This window comes from Peromyscus maniculatus, chromosome 9 (assembly GCF_049852395.1).
Source record: "Peromyscus maniculatus bairdii isolate BWxNUB_F1_BW_parent chromosome 9, HU_Pman_BW_mat_3.1, whole genome shotgun sequence".
Taxonomy (NCBI): domain Eukaryota; kingdom Metazoa; phylum Chordata; class Mammalia; order Rodentia; family Cricetidae; genus Peromyscus; species Peromyscus maniculatus.
The window spans coordinates 49,995,206-50,013,546 of NC_134860.1; positions in this window are offsets into that span (position 1 = coordinate 49,995,206).

The following is an 18,341-nucleotide window of genomic DNA, read 5'->3' on the forward strand; positions in this document are numbered from 1 at the left end:
GAGGATGACTCTTCCTTAAGCTGCATAATTTTATGAATAGAAATACATTAGAATATACTTCAAAATAGATCTATTGTTCCACGAAGACTGTACGACATTTAGAAGCCTATTATGTTTCTTTACTCAGACTAATGTAAGAAAATAATAATTTCTCCCCAGTCTAAGACAAGCTACGTATAATTAGCTAATTCATAACCTTAGAGCAAATTCAAATTAAACTAGACACCTCTGCACATGCCTTGTAAGATTAACCTCCACAGGAGGCAGAGCCAGGCAGATCTCTGTGAGTTCGAGGCCAGCCTGGGCTACCAAGTGAGCTCCAGGAAAGGCGCAAAGCTACGCAGAGAAACCCTGTCTCGAAAAACCAAAAAAAAAAAAAAAAAAAAAGATTAACCTCCACAAAAAAAATACATAAGGACATATTTTCAGATGTCTAATTGTAGAACCAAGGTCATGCACAAAGCAACCTTGGTGCCAATCCCTTACTTGCTGAGTCTGGCTGATAAAGACCTGACTCCCTGTGCAAATCTCTCAGCAGCTTGTCTTACTGGGTACTGTGCTCCTGGCCTCAGGTCACACTCTTGTACACCAGGAACCTTGAGACCTGGCATTGCCATGGTTACTCATTGCCCTCAATTGTATCCTTTGTAGCTTTTTTTTTTTTTAATTAAAAAACTTTTGCTGTTAAGTTTGTAAATAGCCAGGTTGAACCAAGGAGAGCTGGAAGGAATTAGAACTTAGGAAGAATTAGAACTGTAGAAGAAGAATAAAGAGTATGACCCGGACAGTTCATTTGTGAATTTACTTACAGATAAGAAATGTTCCTAAACCCAGTGCTCTGAAAGGCATTCTTTCTGCTACCTTGAGAGCTAGTCTTTCAGGCTGCAGTATCAGCTTCATATCACCTATATTCCACTATTCCCCTCTCTAAATCTCCCCTCACACGGTCCTTTTTACTTTGCTGGTGTCTGCAATTACTTCCATTTATGATGCAAATCTGCAGATTTTAAGCTTGAAACAATAGATAACTAAGAGCATGTGAAATTTGCCTTTCTGTGTCTGGATTATTATTGAAAGGTGTGTATAGACTTCAGTCATTTTGTTGTATTTCTACTATTTGTGATCTTAGTCATAACTTTCTGCTTCTGTAATTATTACTTCGTTTATTTTCTTTCTGTCTTTCTTGGCCTTGTTTATACATCTCTTCAGCCTGAAGTATTGCTTCCAGTATTCCCTGTATGGATGGTCTCATGGACATGAATTCTTTTAGCCTGTTTGTATCACAGATAGTTTTCCTTTCTCCTTCATCCATGGCAGATAGTTTGGCTGGGTACTATTGTCTAGGTTGGCATGCAGAGTCTTTTAGAACTTGGCATACATTGCTCTAGTCTTTGCTAGCTTTCAAAGTTTCCATGAGAAATCATGTGCTGTTATGACAGATTTTCCTTTACATATAACTTGTATTTTTTTCTTTTGCAGCTTTCAATACTCTTCCTTAGTTCTGCATGTTTAGTGTTTCAAGTATGATATTCTGTGGGGAGAATTTCTTTTGTTTTCTTGTTTGTTTGATGTTTATGTGGTTCTTGTATCTATATGGGCTTGTATTTTCTTTTTTTATTTTTATTTTATTTATTTTTTTTTAGTAAATTTATTTTACAACATCATTTAGTCCAACATAATAGCCACAGATTCCCCTGTTCTCCCACTCTCGCCCCCCTCCCCCTCCCCCCACCCCACCCCTCATTCCCACCTCCTCCAGATCAAGGTCTCCCCCGAGGAAGGGGATCGACCTGGTAGACTCAGGCCAGCCAGGTCCAGTCCCTGCCTCCCAGTCCGAGCCAAGCGTCCCTGCATAGGTCCCAGGATTCAGACAGCCAACTCATGCAACGAGCCCAGGACCCGGCACCAACACACAGCTGCCTCCCAAACAGATCAAGCCAAATGACTGTCTCACCCGCTCAGGGGGCCTGATCCAGTTGGGGGCCCCTCAGCCTTTGGTTCATAGATCCTGTGCTTCCATTCATTTGGTTATTTGTCCCTGTGCTTTATCCAACCTTGGCTTCAACAATTCTCGCTCATATAAACCCTCTTCTTTCTCACTAATTAGAATCCCAGTGCTCCACCAGGGGCCCAGCCATGGATGTCTGCATCCAGATTCCTCAGACCTTCCTAGGATGGGGTTTATGGCACAATTAACAGGGTGTCTGGCCATCCCATCACCAGAGTAGGTCAGTTCCTGCCGTCTCTCGACCATTGCCAGCAGTCTTTTGTGGGGGTATCTTTGTGGATCTCCGTGGGCCTCCCTAGCTCTCTGCTTCCTCCCCTTCTCATGTGGTCTTCATTTAACATGGTCTCCTATTCCTTGTTCTCCCTCTCTTTTCTTGATCCAGCTAGGATCTCCCGCTCTCTTTCCCTCGACCGTCGCCCTTCATTGTTCCCACTCATGACCAGGCTGTTCATGTAGATCTCATTCATTTCTCCGTGTTTTTTTTTGGGGGGGTCTCGTTTTCCAGGTAGCCTCACTGGTGATGTGAGTAGCAGTCCAGTCATCCTTGTTCCACATCTAGCATCTTCCTATGAGTGAGTACATACCATATTTGTCTTTCTGAGTCTGGGTCACCTCACTCAGGATGATTTTTTCTAGATCGATCCATTTGTCTGCAAACCGTATTATGTCATTGTTTTTCTCTGCTGAGTAGTATTCCATTGTGTATATGTGCCACAATTTATTTATCCATTCTTCAGTTGAAGGGCATCTGGGTTGTTTCCAGGTTTTGGCTATTACAAACAATGCTGATATGAACATAGCTGAGCAAGTGCTCTTGTGGTATGATTGAGCATTTCTTGGGTATATGCCCAGGAGTGGTATAGCTGGATCTTGGGGGAGATTGATTCCCAATTTTCTAAGAAAGCGCCATATTGATTTCCAAAGTGGTTGTACAAGCTTGCATTCCCACCAGCAGTGGAGGAGAGTTCCCCTAGTTCCACAACCTCTCCAGCATAAAGTGTCTTCAGTGTTTTTGATCTTAGCCACTCTGACAGGCGTAAGGTGGTATCTCAGAGTTGTTTTGATTTGCATTTCCCTGATGATTAGGGATGTTGAGCAATTCCTTAAATGTCTTTCAGCCATTTGGGTTTCCTCTGTTGAGAATTCTCTGTTTAGTTCTAAAGCCCATTTCTCAATTGGACTGTTGGTTGTTTTGATATCTAATTTCTTGAGTTCCTTATATATTCTGGATATCAGTCCTCTGTCACCTGTGGGGTTGGTGAAGATCTTTTCCCATTCTGTAGGCTGTCGCTTTGCCTTGTTGACAGTATCCTTTGCTCTACAAAAGCTTCTCAGTTTCAAGAGGTCCCATTGATTGATTGTTTGTCTCAGTGTCTGCGCTACTGGTGTTATATTTAGGAAGTGATCTCCTATGCCAATGCGTTCAAGACTATTTCCTACTTTCTCTTCTAGCAGGTTCAGAGTAGCTGGATTTATGTTGAGGTCTTTGATCCACTTGGACTTAAGTTTTGTGCACGGTGACAGATATGGATCTATTTGCAGCCTTCTACACATTGATATCCAGTTATGCCAGCACCATTTGTTGAAGATGCTTTCTTTTTTCCATTGTACACTTTTGGCTTCTTTGTCAAAAATTATATGTCCATAGGTGTGTGGGTTAATGTCAGGGTCTTCAATTCGATTCCATTGGTCCACATGTCGGTTTTTATGCCAATACCAAGCTGTTTTTATTACTGTAGCTCTATAGTAGAGCTTGAAGTCAGGGATTGTGATGCCTCCAGAAGTTGTTTTATTGTACAGGTTTCTTTTAGCTATCCTGGGTTTTTTGTTTTTCCATATGAAGTTGAGTATTATTCTTTCCAGGTCTGTGAAGAATTGTGTTGGTATTTTGATGGGGATTGCATTGAATCTGTAGATTGCTTTTGGTAAGATTGCCATTTTTACTATGTTAACCCTGCCTATCCATGAGCATGGGAGATCTTTCCATTTTCTGACATCTTCTTCAATTTCTTTTTTCAGGGACTTAAAGTTCTTGTTATATAGGTCCTTCACTTGCTTGGTTAGTGTTACCCCAAGGTATTTTATGTCATTTTTGGCTATTGTAAAGGGTGATGTATCTATAATTGTCTTCTCAGCTTCTTTGTCCATTGTATATAGGAGGGCTACTGATTTTTTTGAGTTGATCTTGTATCCTGCTTTGTTGCTGAAGGTGTTTATAAGCTTTATCAATTCCTGGGTGGAATCTTTGGGGTCACTCAAGTATACTATCGTGTCATCTGCAAATAGGGAAAGCTTGACTTCTTCCTTTCCAATTTGTATCCCCTTAATCTCCTTATGTTGTCTTATTGCTCTGGCTAGAACTTCAAGTACTATATTGAATAAGTATGGGGAGAGTGGACAGCCTTGTCTCGTTCCTGATTTTAGTGGAATTGCTTTGAGTTTCTCTCCATTTAATTTGATGTTGGCTGTTGGTTTGCTATATATTGCCTTTATTATGTTTAGGTATGTTCACCGTATTCCTGATCGCTCCAAGACTTTTATCATGAAGGGGTGTTGGATTTTGTCAAATGCCTTTTCTGCATCTAGTGAGATGATCATGTGGTTTTTTTCTTTGAGTTTGTTTATATGGTGTATTACGTTGATGGACTTTCGTATGTTGAACCACCCTTGCATCCCTAGGATGAAGCCTACTTGATCATGGTGGATAATTGTTCTGATGTGTTCTTGGAGTCTGTTTGCCAATATTTTATTGAGTATTTTTGCATCAATGTTCATGAGGGAGATCGGTCTGTAGTTCTCTTTCTTTGTTGTATCCTTGTTTGGTTTAGGAATCAGTGTAATTGTAGCCTCATAGAAGGAGTTTGGTAATGTTCCTTCTGTTTCTATTATGTGGAACAATTTAGAGAGTATTGGAATTAACTCTTCTTTGAAGATCTGGTAGAATTCTGCACTGAAACCACCTGGTCCTGGGCTTTTTTTGGTTCGGAGACTTTTAATGACTGTTTCTATTTCCTTAGGGGTTATTGGGCTATTTAAATAGTTTATCTGGTCTTGATTTAACTTAGGTATGTGGTACTTATCCAGAAAAATGTCCATTTCTTTTAGGTTGTAGCAGTAACGCCCGCGTTACCAATACCTGTTCACCATGTCCGAGCGAAGGGCTGCGGATTAAAAAATAGAGACAAGAGACAGCGAGTCATTCGTACAATTGGATGTCGAATGCCGTTTATTGAAAGAGGGAAGAAACCTTAAATACAGGCTTACAACACAAATGGAGGATCCCCTGAGGGCAGAAGTTCGCTACCAATGGTCTACAATCTAGACCCAATGTTCTGCATTATTGCATCTAAGTTGTTTACACCAAATACAGGATGCACCTAAGTTGTTTACACCACAAGCAGGATGTAGGAACAAAGAACCTCCAGTAAGCTCTCCGATGATCCTAAGGTGAGAAGGACACCGGCAGGGAATCTGAATAGGGAGGACACCTGGAAAAGGTCAGGCAAGCAAGGCTGCAGCCACTCACAGTCGGGGGCCAGGGCCCATGGCGCCCACAGGTCCCCCCTTTTTATTAAATGAGCTTCTGACTTAGGTTGCATGGGACCAGCAGACCACCTTACCCATCATAGAGACACCTGCCCAGGCCACACAAGTGCTCTGTCTTAGGTTGATGGCAGCCCCCCAAGCATTACCCGTCTCTGAATACTCATTATCATACAGACTCAACCATGTGAGCTGTAGAGTGACTGCTGCCAAAGATCTCAAAGTGGCACTGGGCTTGCAATCTGTGCGACACAGAAAAGACCAACAGAAGTACTAACCCACCCATAGCCAGAAGGCTACAGGCAATTGAACCATTCCCTATTTAAACGAGCCTTACCGCAAATAGGAGTCCTGTAAGGTAGTATCCCGAGCAAATGGAACTTGAGTTTTAAATAATTTACAACTTACAAAGCCAATTATAATGTATAAAAGTGGAATTAAATTTATCATGCCCAATAAGAAGAAAGATTAACTAACTGTGGTAGCTACTTTTGCTGCCAGGGTCTCCATTGTGCTAGCTGTAGTAACCAATTATGAAATAGCAATCCCAGAAACAATAGCAGCAGTGGCAACAGCGATGTCAGAGTCTCTTCTGGAGCGTGTGAGCATCATCTGTGTCTAGCTGCCACGGTCCACTGGCATGGACAAGGCTCCAGGAACACGAACCACCAAGGCCCATTTTTCTTGATCCCAGCACTACTTAGGCTGGCAGGTCTGCAAGAGAACAACTGAGAAACATAAAGAAAACAGAAAACAAAAACAGCAAACAAGGAGCAGAACTAATGGCTTCAGTAATGGCTACATTCAGGCTCACAAATTTTGAGGTATATTCAGAAAGGCTAGATGAATTTCAGGAGGCAAATAAATGTTGCACAGAGCCATTCCTGAAAAGTAGGTACTACACCAGCTTGTGGGGGTTTGCAAAATGCGAAAAAGGCTTAGCTGGCATGCTACTGTTAGCAAATGAAGTTTATTGACCTTCAGAGTTATCCTTAATCTCCAAGGTGTGATACATTCTCAACATTTTTTGAAAAAAGTTACCATACATTACCTTCTGAAGAATCCAACCACATGGCTACAGTTCCTAGGCTTACAATAATGTTTGCCAAGGCTGGCCATATTGGGCTCTCAATCCCCATTGGCATCAGAAGGGGAGAGTTTTTTACGAAGGCCCAATAGGTCTCTGCCATGTTGGGATTCAGCAGCAACCACAGGGCGCACACAGCATTCAGGAACCCAGAGAGGAACTTCATTGTCCTGTGGAAAGACACAAACAGATCCCCGGGCCCACACCAACACCGGATCGGGTCCCCTCCAAGTGCCAGTAGAAAGATCTTTCCATCGCACCAGAGGATGATTTGCAACAGGAGCCCTCCAGTGCTTATCTGCAGCAGATACTCCAGCAGAATCCACCGATAAAAAATTTAAAATATATAAAACAAGGGAAAGAATAGAATGTGGAGAGGAGAGATGAGCCCCTAGCTCCCCCCTTTTTACTTTAGCAATATAAGTTTTTAAGGTACGATGGCAGCGTTCTACTATAGCCTGCCCTTGAGGATTATAAGGAATACCAGTCTTATTAACAATAGAAAAATCTTGGCAGAATTTTGAAAATCCCGTACTACTGTAGGCGGGACCATTATCAGTCTTTATGCATTTTGGCACTCCCATGTAAGCAAAAGCATGAAGACAATGATTCTTTACATCCTTAACCTTTTCCCCTGAATGGACAGAAGCAAAAATTAGAGAAGAATATGTATCAATAGACACATGGACATATTGTAATTTTCCAAAGGAAGGCACGTGTGTGACGTCCATCTGCCACACATGATTAGGTAAAAGTCCTCGAGGATTAACTCCCAAATGAGGAACAGGTAAAAATTCCACACAAGTAGGGCATGATTTAACTATCTGGATGGCTTGTTCCCGGGTTATGCCTGTATGATAACGGAGAGATCCAGCATTAAGATGATAACGCTGATGCAACTGAGTAGCCTTATCAAAGGCAGAACAGACTAATGTGACAGCCATACGAGTAATGGCGTCAGCCCTCTGATTACCTTCACTTAGAGGTCCAGGCAATTGAGTATGAGCTCTAATGTGGCCCACATAAAGGTTATGTGAGTGAGACCATATAAGTCCTTGCACTTGCAATAAGTATTCATGAATGGAAGAAATGGATGGTATGTAGGCTGTTGTTTCCAAAGGCATAATGGCATGTGCCACATATTGACTATCGGTATAAATATTTACACTCTCATCAGAAAACATCTGTAAAGCAAGCAACAGCGCCTGTACCTCTGCCACCTGGGCAGAAGTGCCCTGGACTTTTATTCTCTTTACTATGTTACCAGAAACCACCACAGCAAAACCACGTGAAGTGCCATCAGTAAATACCACACGGGCCTGAGGAATAGGAGTCATTTGTACTATCTTGGGAAATATAACAGGATGCAATTTAAAAAAATTGACACACATCATTGGAGGGGTAGTGAGTATCAAACTGACCCTGCATGGAGCATTTCAATATCATTATCATTAGCTTGCAACCATGCTACTTGAGACTGGGTGTATGGGGTCACCACAATATCTGGCTCCTTACCAAAAGTTTGAACACTGATCTTGATTCCCTTAAATATAATCTGAGCGACAGCCTGTGGATAAGGAGTGATGATTTTTGCTGGAGAAGCTGGGGAATGTACCCATAAAATAGGACCTGTTTGCCAAAACACTCCAGTAGGTGAATGAGTAAAACAAAATATCAAATACAATAAGGGAGAATTAAGATCTATATACTGTACGTGAGCCTGTTTTAGGGCCTCTTGTACACGTTGTAGGGCTACACGTCCTTCAGCTGTTAATTTACAGGGAGATGAAGGTCAGGGTCGCCCTTTAAGACATCATACAAGGGGCGAAGCTGACCTGTTGGAATTTTTAAAGTGGGCCGAAGCCATTGAATATCTCCCAGAAAGGTTTGGAAATCATTAAGTGTGCATAGCTGATCCATGCGCAGAGTAATCTTTTGTGGGCGTATGCCCGTGCGTAACAATTCATGACCTAAATAATGATAGGGAAAAGATACCTGTACCTTTTCTGGGGCTATCTGTAAATTAGCCAAGCTAAGAACCTCTTGTAAATAAGAAAATGCATCAAAAACAAGTTTTTTATCTTTAGCAGCCATTAATATATCATCCATATAGTGAATTATATAAACACCTGGAAAAGCTTTTCGAACTGGAGCTAGGGCCAAAGACACATAAATTTGACATATAGTAGGGCTATTGGCCATTCCTTGAGGCAATACCACCCACTGATATCTCTGATAAGGTTCCTTAAGATTTTCTGAAGGAACACTGAAAGCAAAGCGAGGACTGTCCTCAGGATGCAAAGGAATGGTAAAGAAACAGTCCCTCAAGTCAACCACAATTAAGTGCCAATGCTTAGGAATTGCCACAGGGGCAGGCAAGCCAGGCTGTGTTGCTCCCATGAGAAGCATGGTTTTATTTACAGCTCTAAGATCCTGTAACAGCCTCCATTTTCCTGATTTCTTTTTAATAACAAATATAGGTGAGTTCCAAGGTGAAGTGGAAGGAATGATATGTCCAGCATCTAACTGCTCCTTAACCAATGCATACGCAGCCTCCAATTTTTCCTTAGCAAGGGGCCACTGCTCCACCCATACAGGGTCATCACTCTTCCAAGTGATTTTTATCGGTTGTATTATTGAAGGCTGCTGTGCAGTGACCTCTATGGAAAAGACCCTAATCCTCTAGTATCCCCAGGACCTCCAGTGACACAGTTTTTGGTTGTGGGCTTCCTTGAAACATTTTCCCTAAGCCTCTGTCCGGGCAGTAGCCCTGACTCTTTAGCATCTGTTGTACAGGCTGTGTAGTAAGCACTGTTCTCATACCATTTAACACATCCTGTCTCCACAAGTTCATTGGAATGTCAGGTAGCACAAAGGGTTGAAAAGTTCCTGTATGACCTTTCTCATCCTTCCAATTTAAAAGTAGCCTGTTTTGTAATGGCATCTGAGCTGTGCAGATACCTTTTGGTTAGAGGTAGAATTTTTAAGGGGCCAATTGGGATCTCAGGATTCTTGTGAAATTATAGATATATCCAGCACCAGAATCCAATAATCTTCCAATCTCAATCCCATATAATTTTGTTTTTAATTTAGGCTGTTTATCATTGATAAAACTGTTTGTCAAAACACCTTTTTTTTCTGTACTTTCAAAGCCTCTAGTTCTATATATCGGCACCATTTTGAATTTAAAATATGAAAGCAATAATAATTGAGCAATTCTATCACCAGCTTTTGTTTCCATGGTCCTTTTTACATATGTCAATTATAAAAGCATTAAATACAATCTCTATAGGATTTGAAAAGGTAAAACTTTAGGTAATACTTTTCAGTAGTATTTTATAAAATCTTAAAAAGATTCTTTTTTATAGATTTCAAGTAACATATTAGCACAAATAGCCAATTATTAACAATGTGGACCAAACAATTTACCTGTATTTTATTACTGGAAAAATAATTTTGTAATCTCTTTATCAGGAAGAGATTATCATTTATGGGTTTATCTTAGCAAAATTATTTAATAAGCTAACAACCCAAACCATTTTAGGTGTTATATTTTTATAGAAGTAAACCAAGAATTTCTAGAAAGCAACTTAAATTGTAGAGCCAAATTTTCAGTAATGATCAACAGACAAGAGCACAATCTTGTCTACAATGAGGATCCAAACATTCATCCAAACATTTATCAAGACAATCAAAAGAACAGAACATCCTTTATTCAAACAGCATTGACTTAGCATTCAATGTCCCGACCGAAACCATTTTTCACCAGAAGTTAGGCCCGGTTTAAAATTTTAGCGCTAGTCCCTTTCCAGCCCCAGCTCTATGGCTCTGCCGAGTGCTCAGGCTCTATTGCCAGCACCTACCTGGGCCGTACTCTATCACGGCCCTGCCTCCCATCGGCGTGTACCTGTCCGCCCGCTGCTTCGGGCTATCTCGTGCACGCCTTTGTCCGCCACAGCCGCTGGGCGCACCCCGCACACACAAACTCACGTTTAAACTTCCTACTCCCATGAAGGGACTACCTAACAATGAGTTATTCCCACCATAAGGGAAAACAGAAAAACATTTCCCACAAAGGGATCCTAAATATTGAATTATTCCCACTCTGAGGGAAAAAAATAAAAAACATTTGAACCAAAATTAAGCAAACAGACAGCAAAACTTCTAACCTCTAAGCTTGCTTGCTCTCCAGTCAGCAGCAATGAGGCCTACCTGTCGATTCTTTGTAATTCAGATGCTGCCGCTCTGCACCGGTGGGAAGAAAGAGCTCAGAGTTTCAGCTATCCTGACAACTCTACAACTGGAAAAAGTCTTTACATTCTCCATTACCACTGGGAAGAGGCTTCTCTCTTTCCTTCATCCTTTCTCTACAGGGCCCCAATCTTTAGGCCTAGTTTCAAAAATTTTTTCCCCTTTTTACTGGGAAAATCCTTTTTTCTTGATTAAAATTTTTCCCCCTTTTCTTACGGGAAATTTCCTTTCCTTCCCTCTTCTCTATTGGGAAGATTTCCTTTTTCATTTAAAATCTTTAGCTGTCTTGCCCTTTCTTAACTTTGGTGCCTTCCTGCTTCAACAGTCCAATTAACTGACTGTGAGCTAATTGCACCCATTTCAATCCACTCTCACCTGTAAAATGCCGGCCGGCCTTTCAAGAGTGTCCGTCAGCTGGTCCTTCTTACTCAGATCTCGGTAGGAACCTCCATCTGTAGCAGTAACGCCCGCGTTACCAATACCTGTTCACCATGTCCGAGCGAAGGGCTGCGGATTAAAAAATAGAGACAAGAGACAGCGAGTCATTCGTACAATTGGATGTCGAATGCCGTTTATTGAAAGAGGGAAGAAACCTTAAATACAGGCTTACAACACAAATGGAGGATCCCCTGAGGGCAGAAGTTCGCTACCAATGGTCTACAATCTAGACCCAATGTTCTGCATTATTGCATCTAAGTTGTTTACACCAAATACAGGATGCACCTAAGTTGTTTACACCACAAGCAGGATGTAGGAACAAAGAACCTCCAGTAAGCTCTCCGATGATCCTAAGGTGAGAAGGACACCGGCAGGGAATCTGAATAGGGAGGACACCTGGAAAAGGTCAGGCAAGCAAGGCTGCAGCCACTCACAGTCGGGGGCCAGGGCCCATGGCGCCCACATAGGTTTTCCAGTTTTGTGGAGTAGAGGTTTTCGAAATATGACCTTATAATTCTCTGGATTTCCTCAATGTCTGTTGTTATGTCCCCCTTTTCATTTCTGATTTTGTTGATTTGGATTTTCTCTCTCTGTCTTTTGGTTAGTTTGGATAAGGGCTTATCTATCTTGTTGATTTTCTCAAAGAACCAACTCTTTGTTTCATTAATTTTTTGTATTATTCTCTTAGTTTCTAATTTATTAATTTCACCTCTCACTTTGATAATTTCCTGGTGTCTATTCTTCCTGGGAGACTTTGCTTCTTCTTGTTCTAGAGCTTTCAGGTGTGCTGTTAAGTCACTAGTGTGAGATTTTTCCAACTTCTTTATGTGGGCATTTAGTGCTATGAATTTCCCTCTTAGCACTGCTTTCATAGTGTCCCATAAGTTTGGGTATGTGGTGTCTTCATTTTCATTGATCTCTAGGAAGTCTTTAATTTCTTTCTTTATTTCTTCCTTAACCCATTGGTGATTCAGTTGAGCATTATTCAGTTTCCATGAGATTGTAAGTTTTCTGTAGTTTTTGTTGTTGTTGAAATCTAACTTTAAACCATGGTGGTCTGATAGAACACAGGAGGTTATTCTAATTGTTTTGTATCTGTTGAGATTTGCTTTGTGGCCAAGTATGTGGTCAATTTTAGAGAAAGTTCCATGGGGTGCTGAGAAGAATGTATATTCTTTCTTGTTAGGATGGAATGTTCTGTAGATATCTATTAGGTCCAATTGGGTCATGACATCAGTTAAGTCCTTTATTTCTCTGTTAAGTTTCGATTTGGGAGATCTGTCCAGTGGTGAAAGTGGGGTGTTGAGATCTCCCACTATTAATGTGTGGGGTTTTATATCTGGTTTAAGCTTTAGTAATGTTTCTTTTACATATGTGGGTGCCCTTGTGTTGGGGGCATAAATATTCAGAATTGAAACTTCATCTTGGTCGATCTTTCCTGTGATGAGTATGTAATGTCCTTCTTTATCTCTTTTGATTGATTTTAGTTTGAAGTCTATTTTGTTGGATATCAGGATGGCTACCCCTGCTTGTTTCTTAAGACCATTTGATTGGAAAGTCTTTTCCCAGCCTTTTATTCTTAGGTAGTGTCTGTCTTTGAATTTGAGATGTGTTTCTTGTATGCAGCAGAAAGATGGGTCCTGCTTTCGTATCCATTCTGTAAGTCTATGTCTTTTTATAGGTGAATTAAGTCCGTTGATATTAAGGGATATTAATGACCAGTGATTCTTCATCCCTGTTATTTTTGGTGGTAGTGTGTGTGTACTTCTCTTCTTTGGGGTTACTGTTGTCGCTTTATCTACTGCCTGTGTTTTCAAGTGCGTATCTGACTTCCCTCGGTTGGAATTTTCCTTCTAGTGCTTTCTGTAGGGCTGGGTTTGTGGATAGGTATTGTTTAAATCTGGCTTTGTCCTCGAATGTCTTGTTCCTTCCGTCTATGATGATTGAAAGTTTTTCTGGGTATATTAGTCTGGGCTGACATCCATGGTCTCTTAGTGTCTGCATTACATCTGTCCAGGTCCTTCTGGCTTTCAAAGTCTCCATTGAGAAATCGGGTGTTATTCTGATGGGTTTACCTTTATAGGTCACTTGGCCCTTTTCCTTGGCTGCTCTTAATATTCTTTCTTTATTCTGTACATTTAGTTGTTTAATTATTATGTGTCGAGGGGACTTTTTTTGGGGTCTAGTCTGTTTGGTGTTCTATAGGCTTCTTGTATCTTCATAGGCATTTCCTTCTTTAAGTTGGGAAAGTTTTCTTCTATAATTTTGTTGAATATATTTTCTGTGCCTTTGAGTTGGTATTCTTTACCTTCTTCTATCCCTATAATTCGTAGGTTTGGTCTTTTTATGGTGTCCCAGATTTCTTTGACATTTTGGTTCATGACTTTGTTGGCTTTAGTGTTTCCTTCGACTGATGAAACTATTTCTTCTACTGTATCTTCAATGCCAGAAATCCTCTCTTCCATCTCTTGCATTCTGTTGGTTATACTTGCATCCGAAGTTCCTGATCTTTTACTCAGGTTTTCTATTTCCAGCATTCCCTCTGTTTGTGTCTTCTTTATTTTTTCAATTTCCCTTTTCAGTTCTTGGAGTGTTTCCTTTGTTTGTTTCATTGCTTTTTCATGATTTTCTTTCAGTGCTTTATTGTTTTCTTCCAGGACTTTATTGTTTTCTTCCAGGACTTTATTGTTTTCTTGGAGGGCTTTATTTTTTCTTCTAATTTGTTTGCCCTTTCCTCTAGTTGTTTACAGCGTTCTTCCAATTTTCTTGTCTTTTCCTCTACACAAGCCTCTACCTTCTTCATGAAGTTACTCATAAGGCTACTTTCTTCTGCTTCTTCCAATTTTTGGTGTTCATGTCTAGATGTTGGAGGCAGGCTAGGTTCTGGTGATGCTGTATGCTCTTCATTTTGTTGTATGTACTTCTGCCTTGACATCTGCCCATCTCCTTGTGGTTCCTTCTTGGTCTTATCAGTGTACTTGTTTTAGAAAGAGCTGACAGATTCAGGAAGACTCTCTCTCTTGTCCAAAAGGGAGTTCTCTTGTCCAACTCTCTGGTCCAGAAGGGAAGTCGGGGGCAGGCTCTGGTCCAAAATGGCAGTCGGGGACAGGCTGGGAGCTGGGGGCCGGTCTCTAAATCTCAGGAAGTGGCTGGGGTCTCAGGCAGATGGGCGTGGGGGCAGGGCACGGAGATTGCAGGGGCTGCCGTGGGGCTTGGAAAAGGGGATCCCTCCCGGTGGGGCTAGAAGGGGAGCTGTCTGGTGGCCAGAGCCTGGTGCCAAGTTGGGCAGGTCTTCCCGGAGTGGCTGGTGCCCAGGGATGGGGTCCGGGTTGGACCCAGGTACTCACCTCTGGTCCAGAAGGGAAGTCGGGGACAGGCTGGGAGCTGGGGGCTGGTCTCTAAGTCTCAGGAAGTGGCTGAGGTCTGGGGCAGATTGGCGTGGGGGCAGGGCGTGCAGATTGCAGGGGCTGCCTGGGGCTTGGAAAAGGGGATCCCTCCTGGTGGGGCTAGAAGGGGAGCTGCCCGGTGGCCAGGACCTGGTGCCAAGTTGGGCAGGTCTTCCCGGAGTGGCTGGTGCCCAGGGATGGGGTCCGGGTTGGACCCGGGTACTCACCTCTGGACCAGAAGGGAAGTCGGGGGCAGGCTGGGAGCTGGGGCCAGTCTCTAAGTCTCAGGAAGTGGCTGGGGTCTGGGGAAGATGGGCATGGGGGCAGGGCGCGCAGATTGCAGGGGCTGCCTGGGGCTTGGAAAAGGGGATCCCTCCTGGTGGGGCTAGAAGGGGAGCTGCCCGGTGGCCAGGACCTGGTGCCAAGTTTGGCAGGTCTTCCCCGAGTGGCTGGTGCCCAGGGATGGGGTCCGGGTTGGACCCGGGTACTCACCTCTGGACCAGAAGGTGTATTTTCTTATTTAGGGAGTTTCCTTCTATGATCTTTCTGAAGAGCATTCTATGGCATCTACCTGGGATTCTTCTCCTTCATCTGTGCCCATGATGTGAAGACACGGTTTTTTAAATTATTATTATGAATTATTGTTTGGTGTGTATGTGTTCTTTACCTGCATGTGTGTATGTATATCACATATGTGCCTGGTACCCAGAGAGGCAGGCAGAGGATGTCAGATCCCCTAAATTGGAGTTACAGATGGTTGCAAAACATCATATGTATGCTTGGAATCAAACCCAGGTCCTCTGGAAGAGCAGTTGGCATTCTGAACTGTCAAGCCTTCTCTCTAGTTTTATAAACATGAGCCTTTTTATGGTGTCCCACAGTTCATGAACGTTCAATTTTTGTGTTTGAAAAATGTTTTTCATATCCATTGTTTTATCTTTGAACTCTGATGTTCTGTCTTCTATTCACCCCATTCTATTTGTAAGGCTTCTCTTTGAGTTTTCTCAGTAGCTCATTAACCTTTTTAATTCTATCTTCATTTCAGCTTGAGTTATCTTCAATATGTCTATCTCCCTATTGAATTCAGTTTTTGAGTCCTGGATTGTCTTTATCACTTCATTCAGCCTTATGTTTTGTTTTCTTGGGCATCACTCAAGCATTTATTTCATTTAAGGTTATTTTCTTTAAGATCATGGAGATGTTTGTGTCATTTTTAAAACTTCTTGAATTCTATAATGAAGTTTATGATTGTTCTTTGAAGTTCTATGTTCTGAGGTTCATCTAGGTAGTTCTGGATTTGGGGGATGGGAGACACACTGTTTTGACCTTTCATATTGTTTGTGTTTTTGTGATTAGACTTGGGCGTGTAGACTTCTTTGACTGGTTGTGTGTTTTGTGATGATACAGTAGGCTGAGCTGGTACACAGGATTTCTCACATGGATGAAACTCAGCGGTTGGTCATGATACAATGGGACTCAGCAGTCTTGACTAGGTCACTGGTTGTGGATATGGGGTAGGTCTGGGTTTGGGGAAGGTACAGGAAGAGTCAAGCATAGTCAATATGCTGTCCCAGTATATAAGGCCTATTGGATATCAACAGTAAGACTTCTCTAAAGAAAAATCCCCACCATGGCCCCAGTGAACAAGCTAGTAAGTGGAGAGGCTCCATTCTCCAGTTTCTGCTTGCTGTGAAGATCACAGATCTCTCTTCTTAAGTTATGTCTTTGCAGAGTGTCAGATTGCACACCCGTGGATCTCATTGAGACTTTTGTTTAAAGCCCCATCAAGGGACGTCTCCCTTCCCCTACTGTGCTGTCAGCAGCCAATGTTAGGCTCCTTAGCTTCTTTTATGGCTTACAGTTGAGCGATTTGGGATTTCATCTGGCTCTGTTGTTTACTTTGGGACTCCCACACCTCTGCATATTGTTCCCCTCACCTGGCAGCCACACACTTGATGCTTTGTTTCAGGTTTACAGTGATGCAGAAAAGTGCTGTATGTCTCTAATAGATCATCTTCCTGCTCTTCCATGAGAACATGTTAATCCAGTCTTACACATTTTATTGGAAGTCTCTTACAGGGAGGTGTGTATCTTATAAAACACCTTCAAGTTTAGTTTCATGTTTCTTTTTGAAATTTTCCTAAGGCCACTGTGCTTGTTCCCTTCATTCTTGTCTCTTGTCCTTTAGATTTTTTGAGACAAAGTCTCCCTGTATGTCTCAGGCAGGCCTTAAGCTCACATTCTCTTACTTCAGCCTCTCAAACCTGAATCCCTTCTGGGATTATAATCATGTGACACTATGATCACCTCTTTCTATAGTTTCACATTTACTGGGAAATAAGTGTTGTTATTATAGTCATGGACATGCACTCTTGCAGAAAACAGTTTGAGTCTAAGCATCTTACCATCATTCTGTTCCTTTTGCACTTCTTGACTGCAAAGGAAGGGCATGATCAAACCATGTTTTGTGTACGCTGATCCACGGCTCTTGAATGGGAAAAGGTCTTCAGTTATCAGCTCCTGCAAAGTCTCAAAGCTCATTGTGGGGCAGAGTAGGAGGCACAGAGGTCCTTGAGCTCACAGATGTTACTAGAGGAACCTGTCTTGTGAAACATAGAGGGTTGGTCCTTCAAAGCAAGGAATGCATAATCTGTTGTCTCCCCAGAGGGCTAGGAGCAGAAGTGGTGAATAGCCTGGTGACCTGTGTGCTATCTGTGTGGCCAGAGTCCTCAGCAATCCACCCCTCCAAACCCATTCACACTTAGCACAAGCTTGTTTTTCTCAGCCAATATATTGAACTTATCTTTATGGAAGGTGTCCCATGTACTTTACAAAAAATTTCAATGTTGTCACTTCCAATATTTATTTAGCTTACCTTTTGTCTCAAGGTGATTTATGCATGCTTTATGGTGCACCACACAGGATTGGGGTAGGGGAAGAGAGGAGGTTGGTGGGTTGGACTGAGAGGAGAGCAGAGTGAGGGAGGCAATAGTGATCAGGCTGGGAACATTTCCTTAGTAAACTAATGAATTAATTAATAAAAATAAATAAGAGTTAATATTCATCAGAAACGTTTTCACCAAATTTTGCTGCACTGAATTATGCCTAAAATATATTATTCATGATCAGGCTGCTAAAGTGTGAGCCAACATCTGGTCCTTACATCTCATCTCCATAGATCTTTACTCTGCCAGCTGTGGAGGTCTCACAGACTCCTACATGTCAGCTGTGTCCTGACTTGTTTCTATGTGGATCCAGTTCAGTTCTGGCATAGATGTTCCCTGGGTACTCAAGCTTTCATGACTATGTTAGAAATGGAGAGTGGGAGAAAGTGACAATGTTAGGGAAGAAGAGAGACGGAAGAAAGCAGAGAAATGGGGGAGGGGAATCTGAATCAGAAAGAAGGAAGGTGAATAAACCAGATCTAGAACTTTCACAGATCATTCTCTACACAATAGGACTTCTCTCAAGAAAGGAGAAAAAAATTAGACAAACAAACAAGTTTCCTAGGTTTTATTTAGAGTTTAGGTACTGAACACAACTCCATCTCTCCTGGTCTAAATGCAAGTGAAGTTCTGTTTAGACACAACTGTGCACCTGGCATAAAATGGAATGAAGGATTCCAGGC